Consider the following 8,752-nt stretch of genomic DNA (forward strand, 5'->3'; position numbering starts at 1 on the left):
TAGCTTCATCACCTTGCTCAACTGTAGATTTGTCGGTCGGGAACAAACCCTAATTTCGATGCCTTCATCAATGAAAATTTGTAGATTGGGAGCAATCTCTAGCTTCGCACACTCTGCTCGATTATGGATTCTTATGCCGGGACCAAACCCTAGTTTCGCTTTTTGATTCGACGCTAACTTCATCATCTTGCTTCTTTGCCTTGCTTTGCCGCCTACCTAGCTTCGCCGAAATGGAAGAGAGAGTTTTGATTTGGGAGAAATGATTTCACGGGTTTTATTTTGGGAGGAATCTAAAGTGAAGATTGTGGCAATTGTTGTGATTAATTAGAACTTGGTGGGCTGTTTCATTTTATGTAATCGGGTCGTTACTCTTAAAACTGACTGCATGGCATGGTCTGCAATTTATGAATCTTGCTATGGGAAGAACACTAGTCCATTGTAGCTAGTGGTAATTTACTCTAAAATTAACCTTGATTAAAAAATAACTAGAACAAAACACACCCGACGGGTGTGAATAATTATTAATTAAATAGATATGGAAAAGCTTTTTTCAAAATAAGTGGGGTGTTATTACAAATAGTGGGAAGTTTTGTCTTAGATGAAATGCACATAGTGGGTAAGTGAGAAGTTATCTGCAGATAAGTAAATTATTGTTTTATTATTTTTTTCAATTTTAATTTTGTTATATATTTACCTTCTTATCCCTTAGTTATTAAATATAATTTAAAATTAATATATGATGTAAGGATCCATATGTAATTTCATGTGCATTTTGGCTAATAAAGTCCCTTCTCTTAATAATAGTATAGATAATAATGAATTTTGTTGGATAAATTATATTAAAAAAGTGGAAAATCTTATTTGACCGAGAAGTATATAAGTATACAATGGCTTCTTCATCCACCACCACCAGACAATCCCAGTCTTCATCACCACCGCCAGACAATCCCAGTCTTCATCACCACCGCTTCCTTACACTCTATCCTCTCTTAGCAAACCCTAATCAACCACTTCCACTCTTCCCTCCCCACCATCTCCATGCCTCCTCCCTCTGCTCCCCAATCCGCCAAAGCTAGGCTGTGTCGCCCACCTCTTCCCCCTCCTCGTGTCCTGGTATCCTTCCCCTTCTTCCCCTATGTCGGCGTCAAGCTTGTCACCTACTGCCCCCTTAACTCCACCGTCAACTTCCCGGAATCCATGGCAGCTATGTTTTTTTTTGCTCCACCTCTAGCCAAACCCTAGCCACCATGGAAGGCATTGCTCTCACTCTCTACCGCATCGCCTGCGTCTCCGGCTTGGCTTCCAAAATTCTCTTAAGAAATGACGGTGAGGTTTTGGCCATGATCGGAGCCGGTGCTCTGGCACCTCATTTGATCAGGGCACATCTTGCGGCGAGGCCTGATTTGGAGTGATCATATGGAACAGCCCAACATGACGGAAGAGAAGGCGAGAGCACTGGGGATTGGGATGGAGTTTGGATAAGGCAACGGGGATTAGGGACATTGTGAGTTGCGTCACGAATCCGGAGGTGGCGTTGGTGAAGAGGGAGAGGCTGAAGGTGGGAGCTCATTTAGAATTAGTTGGACAGTTCCAGCATTTAATGGAGCGTGATGATGAGGCCATTTGGAGAAGGCTGGGGAGTCGGTTGGAGCTTTCGAGAGAGGTGTGATCGAGAAGGGTAATGTGTGTGGGATGCTAGTGGAGTTGATTGGAGGAGAGAAGGCTAGGAGGAGAAGTTTTGAGGAGATTAATGTGTTCAAGTTGATTGGTTATGCAGTTGTGGATATATATTCTTGCAACACATGGTGTATGAAATAACTTATATGAAGCAGTGAGATTAGTTCACTGAGGCTGAGATTTCTAAATAGTAAACATAAAGATCATTTTTTGTGTATGTAATCAAAGCTATAAACTGATAGGTTAGTCCCTCCTTAGTTGGAGAAGGTAATCCATGTGGTGGCTTACTACATGAGGAAAGCATTATTTGCTGCCTTGGTGACTCATTGAATGCCAAGAAGGCCAGTTGCTATATGAATAGCAAAGTTGGTGCAGTAGAGTTTGAAAGGTAAGAAACAAACTTATAAGCATAGGTTAGAGGTGGCAGCAATCTTTGATGATGGAGGAGACATGTATTAATAAGCATGCAAGCATTGAATCATGAAATAAGGAAGGAAGATTGACTTTGCTTCCAATTGCATTTTCGTGCATGAAGCCAATTGTCTATATATTGGCATGACAGATTGCATGCGCAGCAACATAACCAAGGCAAAGTCATCCAAAGTACAAAGATTTTGTGATAGTAGTGAGATCCTCGCTTGAGAGATTAGTAAGGAGAAGATTCCTCTTGAAAGATACAGTGTGTGTTACCACTTTAGTAAAGTTTAGTCACTAAAGTGAGATTATCTTTTTGTAATCCCATTATATAGTGGAAGAGAGAACTACTACTACCCCGAGGATGTAGGCACATTTACTGAACCTCGTTAAATATTGTGTCTTCTTTTGATTATTTATTGTTGTTTCCACAAAGCACATGAGGGGTGGGAAAAATTAGATCCTTAGATAATCAATTATCCATTGGCCTTGCATTAAGGCAGCGATTCTTTCCCAACATAAACTGTGATAGCCGAATCCATGAATAAAATGTCTACTTGTAATTTTAGATTGAAAATCTACAGTGCAGAATCCAAGTCTATGACAGGGAACTCAACATTAAGCTTCTATTATGATAGAGCAGTATGTGGCTTCTATTATGACAGAGTCGTACGTATGTGGCGTTATAGTCAAAATTACACCATCACTCCAGTCAGTTCCCATTTTCCCTCTCTTTTTTGGGTTGGAAGTTTCTTGTAATCTGAGTTTTCCCATTTCCTTCCACAAATAGGAAAAACATGGATCCAGAGGATGGCGACAACTGGTGGACTACTGCTACATCCTAAGTTGCACTAACGCACTAATAACTGTTGCAAAATCCTATCTATTGCCCCCATACAACCCATGTGGCATTTTTAGTGGGACCATGTGATGCCATATCATCATATAATGACCATGTTAGCAGTTAAGTGTCATGTCAGCACTTAACGGACACTACTAGAATAAAGTTCATAGACATCAGTTCCTAACTGATGTTAAAAAAAAAAAATCCGATGTCTTAGTGGGTGATGTTAAAGATCATGAAAACTCAGACATCGGTTGTTAGCCGGTGTTAAAAATGCATTTACACATCGCTTTAAATGATTTAAATGACGTGATGTCTATTAGCATTATTCTTGTTAGAGGTGGCAAACGGGCAAGCCCGGCCCATTTTAAGCTGGCCTAATCGTGCTTGGGCCGACCCATTTATTATCGTGCCGGGCTCGTGTCGACTCATTTACTTAAACATTAAGCCCGGCCTGGCCCATGGCCCGAGCCCATATCGTGCCGGGCTGTGCTCGTGCCTACCCACTATAAAGCATGATTTGAAAATCTTAATTTGAACAAATAAAAATTAATTTTATTTAACTATTTAGAAAATTAAAATAAATTAAGTTCTACAACGTTTTTCTTAATCTTAGATTTTTAAGATTAGATTTCTAATAATTTTTTATATTTCACTATAAGAAAGAAAGAAAGAAAAAAACTCAAAATATATTGTTTTTAGTATATTATTGTGAGATTAATCTTTATTAATATAATGAAGATTTAGTATCTATTATTCTTTCCTTCATTCTATAGTTGTATTATTATGAGATTGTCTTTATTAATAAACATATATTTAATATTTAGAAAAAATACTTATGTCAAAACAAGGATATAATGTTTTGTTTCATTATTTTGACAATATAAAAGAAAGTATTGGTGTAATTGTCATGAGATTTTAAATAAAAAGGTCTCATATTCAAATCTCATCATTATAGTTTTTTAATATATATTTTTTTTTATGAAATTTTGTGTTTGTAACGGGCCGGCCCACAATATGTAGTGCTCGGGCCAGGCCGCTTTTAAGCGTGTCGGGCCCGTGCCGTGCTCGTGCTTTGTGGCCCGTTTGCCACCTCTAATTCTTGTAGTGGGATTTTTTTAACAAAATCGATAATCGGTGTATGAAATTGTCTGACGGATAAATGTTGAGGTATGTAAATGCAAAATTTTGAAAGTTATGTATGAAATTGAAAACGACCTTATAGTTCAGAGAGTCTTTTGTAATTGATTCTCAAATTTATAGTACCGAAACCAAGTTTTAGGATAACAGACCCTAATAGAGAAATCTATGAGAAATTGAAGAGAGAAAAATCTATAGAAAATGAAAATGATATTTCATAGCTTGAATTCGTCTACAAGAAAAGGCAGCTTTATTGCTGGAAAAAGTTTTGAACGAGGCAATCAAACTGGTGCGCATAATACCAACCAAACCGGTGCGTTCTAAATACAGCTAGACCTCTTCTCATGCAAATAGGAAAATTAAATCTACTTTCATACTTACATCTATAAAAAGCCTTCTAACCCTAATACCACCAGCAAAGCTCCCAAAGCTATGAAACGACATAAATTCAATCATCCTAAAAGCTGCTCAAAATACCGGAAGCTATGAAACGGCTTCAATTCAAGCGTCCTAAAAAGCTCATCAAAATACCGGATATGGAAGATGACGTAGAGGAGATCGTGAGGCTGATGAAGAGGAAACCTGGTATGATTTTGATTCATATCACATCAGCTATCACCCAAATCTTGCGTACAAATCATATCATCATCATCGTCAATTCATCATCATCATCCGAATCTGTTAGATCATCACGTTCATCGACTTCTCCTTTCCCTTCTTTCTCTTCTTTGGGGATGAGGTGGTACTCATCGATTCTCTTAACATCCAATAACCTCAAGAAATCTATAGAGGGCTTTGCCAAAAAGAATACCTTGTTATCATATTCTATTTCTCTTACGTCCATACCCTTCAGCAAACTGTAGTTGTTGCTTCCGCAGCAAAGCGCATAATTTGCAAGATTTTCACTCTTGAAATCGATGCAGCCAAAAACTAGTTGTTGTTTCTTTACCTTGGCAATTGGTGAACCGAGTACGATAGTTGTCCCTCCACTTCTAGTCTTTATGCTCCTTTGACAAAGAACGGAAAAGAAAAACAGAGTTATTTTTTATGGCTTGCCATTGTTAAATGAGAAGGAAAATTATTGGAGATTTGAGCACAAATACCTGATCCACTTCAAAACGTACTCTTGATCCTGCTCCCTTCAGTCATATAGTACGTAGAGGATAGTATCCTTTGCCCAGGAATCATAGAACTCAACCATACAATTTACTGTCTTCTTCTTGGTTGTGTCACATATGATCTTTTGTTCGTCATCCATATATAGATGGACTGTATTAATAAATCCACCGGTGTCTTCATTAGTCACATAAGCCGTAATCATTACTAAAGCTACTACTCTCTTGACTTTATCAACCGGCGAGCTCTTGTTACATAACCTTAAGCGGTCTCCAGCCACTTTCTCCCCGGAACCAGTAGCAAATTTACTCTTCCTCATGCAAGGCTTCAAATCTTGCTTCATCTTCGGATTGAGCCTATTATTGCTGATTAAGAGATAAAGCAGACGAGAGTCCTGCACAAACATAAGTTATATATTATAGGACTAAACAGCGTTTAGTCCTTGAACATTTACCTGAAAAACACTTCAGTCATTCACCTTCTAATTTCACACGTTTAGTCCTTGTACTCTCCAATTTTGAACCAATAGGTCAATTCCGTTACTTTCCGTCCAAAAACTCTGTTAAGTTGCTGTTGTGGCAATCCTTACTCGACAAAAAGTCTATTATACCCTCACGTCTTATTTTAATTTATTCTTTTCTCTTTTTATTTTTATTTTTAATTCTTTTTCTTTTTCTTCTTTTCTTTCTTTCTTTTTATATCTTCTCCTCTGCGATTATGGTCTCTGTTTTCCCGGGGAAAGGTAGTGGAGCTCTACCCTCTCCATTGCTTTAGATCAGTTCACCCAACGAGTGAGTATAAAATGGTGGAGATCGAATCAAACGATCGAGATCGTTCTAGAAATTCCAGATGTTCTGGGAAGGGTGACGAAGGAACAATATTTGATCTTGTTTCATGTACGTTGTTGTGTTCATACTTTGAATTTGATTGTGCAAGATGGTTTACATATTTTAGGTCCATCTATTGATAAAATAATCAATGTTGTTCGAAGCATGAATTCTTCTAATAAGAACATGAATTGTGGGTGCGTTGTTGTAAGATTTGCCAAAAAAAATATATTGATAATGATGTGCCTCATAGGTGGAATTCCACTTACGAATTTTTAGAAGTAGCTATAAAATTTAAAGGGTCTTTGAATAGGTATGCTCCCTTGAAGCATTTCTGTACATATCCTTTCCTGTTCTACTCTACAAATCTACAAAAATGAATCTTGCATACAAATCATGCTTTATATCACATCCATATCATTATCATCATCATCATCCGAATCTGTCAAAATAATCACGTTCATTGACTTCTTCTGCTCCGTCTTTCTCTTCGTTCGGGATGAGATGGTATTCATCAATTCTCTCGACATTCAACGATCTCAAGAATTCAATGGAAGGTTTGCCAAATAGAATTTCTTGTTGTCGTATTCAATTTCTCATAAATCCATACCCCACAGTAAATTGCAGTTCTTGCTTCCCAAGCCAAGCACATAATTTGCAAGTCTTTCACACAGAAAATTGATGCAGCCGAAAACTAATTGGAGTTTCTTCACCTTGGCAATAGGTGAACAAAGTTGGATATTTTTCTGTGCCATTCTATGTCATGTGCTACTGTGACACAGAAAAGAAAATGAGAGTTATTTTTTTATGACTTGCTATATTTAAATGAAAAGGAAAATTACTAAACGTTTTATCACCGGTACCTCATCCACTTTAAAAAATAATCTCCATTCTGCTTCCTTCTGTTGTAGAGTACGTAAAGCAAAGAATCCTTTTCCCAGGAATCATACAAGTCAACCATGCACTTAAGGGTCTTCTGTTTGGTGGTGACACATCAAATGTTTTGTTCATCATCCATCTGGATATGCACCATGTTGATATACCCACCAGTGTCCTCATTTGTCACAGACACCGAAATCATCACTAAACCAACTATCCTCTTGATTTGATCCATGGAGTACTCTTCCTACATCCCTTCAACTGAGTTTCAGCCGCTTTCATCTTCGAACCAGAAGCAAATCTACTGTTGTTGACCATATAAAGCTTCAGCTCTTGCTTCATCCTCGGCCTGCTCCTCTCATTGCCAATAAAAACATGAAGGAGACGGGGATCCTGCACAAAAGTAAGTACTTAATAAGCCAAGAACATTTGGTAATTGTTCACAAACACCAACATTAATACCATATTATATATACATATATATTATTCATAAATTTTATAAGATAATACATACCCCACTGTCCAAAAGGCCGCCTATGTATACATCACATGTTCCCTCTGTGGTGGGATGAAACTCGTACGCCAATAATCCAAACTCATCGATAGAGAGCTCCCTGTTAATGAGAACACTATTATGCAAATACTTCAGAACTGCTCTGCCAATGAGAATATCGCCAGTTAAGACAACAAAAATCCGGTCCCAAAACACCCGGTACTTTCTAAGAACTTCACTACATATGTATTTATATTCAGCCATTGGTAAGTTTTCCCGTGAATCCACACAGCCCAAGAAATGATTATTCATTAAAAAGAAAATTGCAGTTAAAAGGGGTATTCAATTAGAACTTTTAAGAATAAATGAAAGTACAGAGGTATTCAAAATATCATTCATACTTATAGAATTAGAAAATCATGGATAATTATGGACTTTGTAGTGTTAACTATACAAATCAAATTTCTTCTCTCTGTGCGTGAAGAGGTTGGTCCTCCATCATATTTCTTTCTTGCTTTTTTTGTCTTTTCTATAATCTTTTATGATATCAACATTTTTTGATACCCAACACGTTCATTGTGTAGTTGTTAAATGTGATAATTTTGTTTTTCAATTGTGATACTTGGAACCTCTAATATTAATAAAAATGATTTGTGAAACCCTAAAACCCAACTATTGTGGTCTACCCCTAAAATTTGGCATAGTGTTGCTATGAAATATTGGATTAATTTTGTTTTACTAATTATTCTCATCGATTTGTATTTATATTATAGTTCAAAGAAAGCTTGAACAATTGATTTCACTTGATTGCTTATAGATCAAGACAATCAATGTTATGATATATGTTAATCGGTGAAAACAAAATTGATCGATGAGATAATTAACCATAAACATCAAGTGATATATATTGTATCTTTATGTTTGTTGGGAGATTAGGAATGAGAACGAACTAGCTAGACAAAGTAGTGATCATTCATTTGAGTCAATTTCTACTAAAAGATACTTGACCATTAAAGAGGCAACGTGTTATTATCTTGTTTTGCATATGGGCTGCATTGATTTTGTTTTTATTTTCTGTACGTGCTAAAAAATATATAGAAGTCGTTCATAATAAAGTATATAGATTTTTATAAATCAATAAAAAGCTGTTTCTAAAATCAATTATTTAAAGAAATTAATAGTAGTCTATCAACTTTTTAAAGAGTCTATCATTTAAAAAAAGTCTGTACAAATCCAAATATAATATACCCCCCTTAGCATGTCATATTTTAACTATGAAAATGCTTTCGCGGTCGAACCTATAGCAAAAGATTTTATTTCAACTTTGTGTTTTTAATCATGGAAACACGTGTCGATGAAGTG

General features: G+C 36.6%; 1 pseudogene; it reads left to right on the forward strand.

The window, feature by feature from the left end:
- Positions 1-736: 736 nt before the first annotated feature.
- On the forward strand, positions 737-1,818 carry LOC112172252 (annotated as a pseudogene).
- The last annotated feature ends 6,934 nt before the right edge of the window (positions 1,819-8,752 follow it).

Source organism: Rosa chinensis, chromosome 1, assembly GCF_002994745.2.
Source record: "Rosa chinensis cultivar Old Blush chromosome 1, RchiOBHm-V2, whole genome shotgun sequence".
Classification (NCBI taxonomy): domain Eukaryota; kingdom Viridiplantae; phylum Streptophyta; class Magnoliopsida; order Rosales; family Rosaceae; genus Rosa; species Rosa chinensis.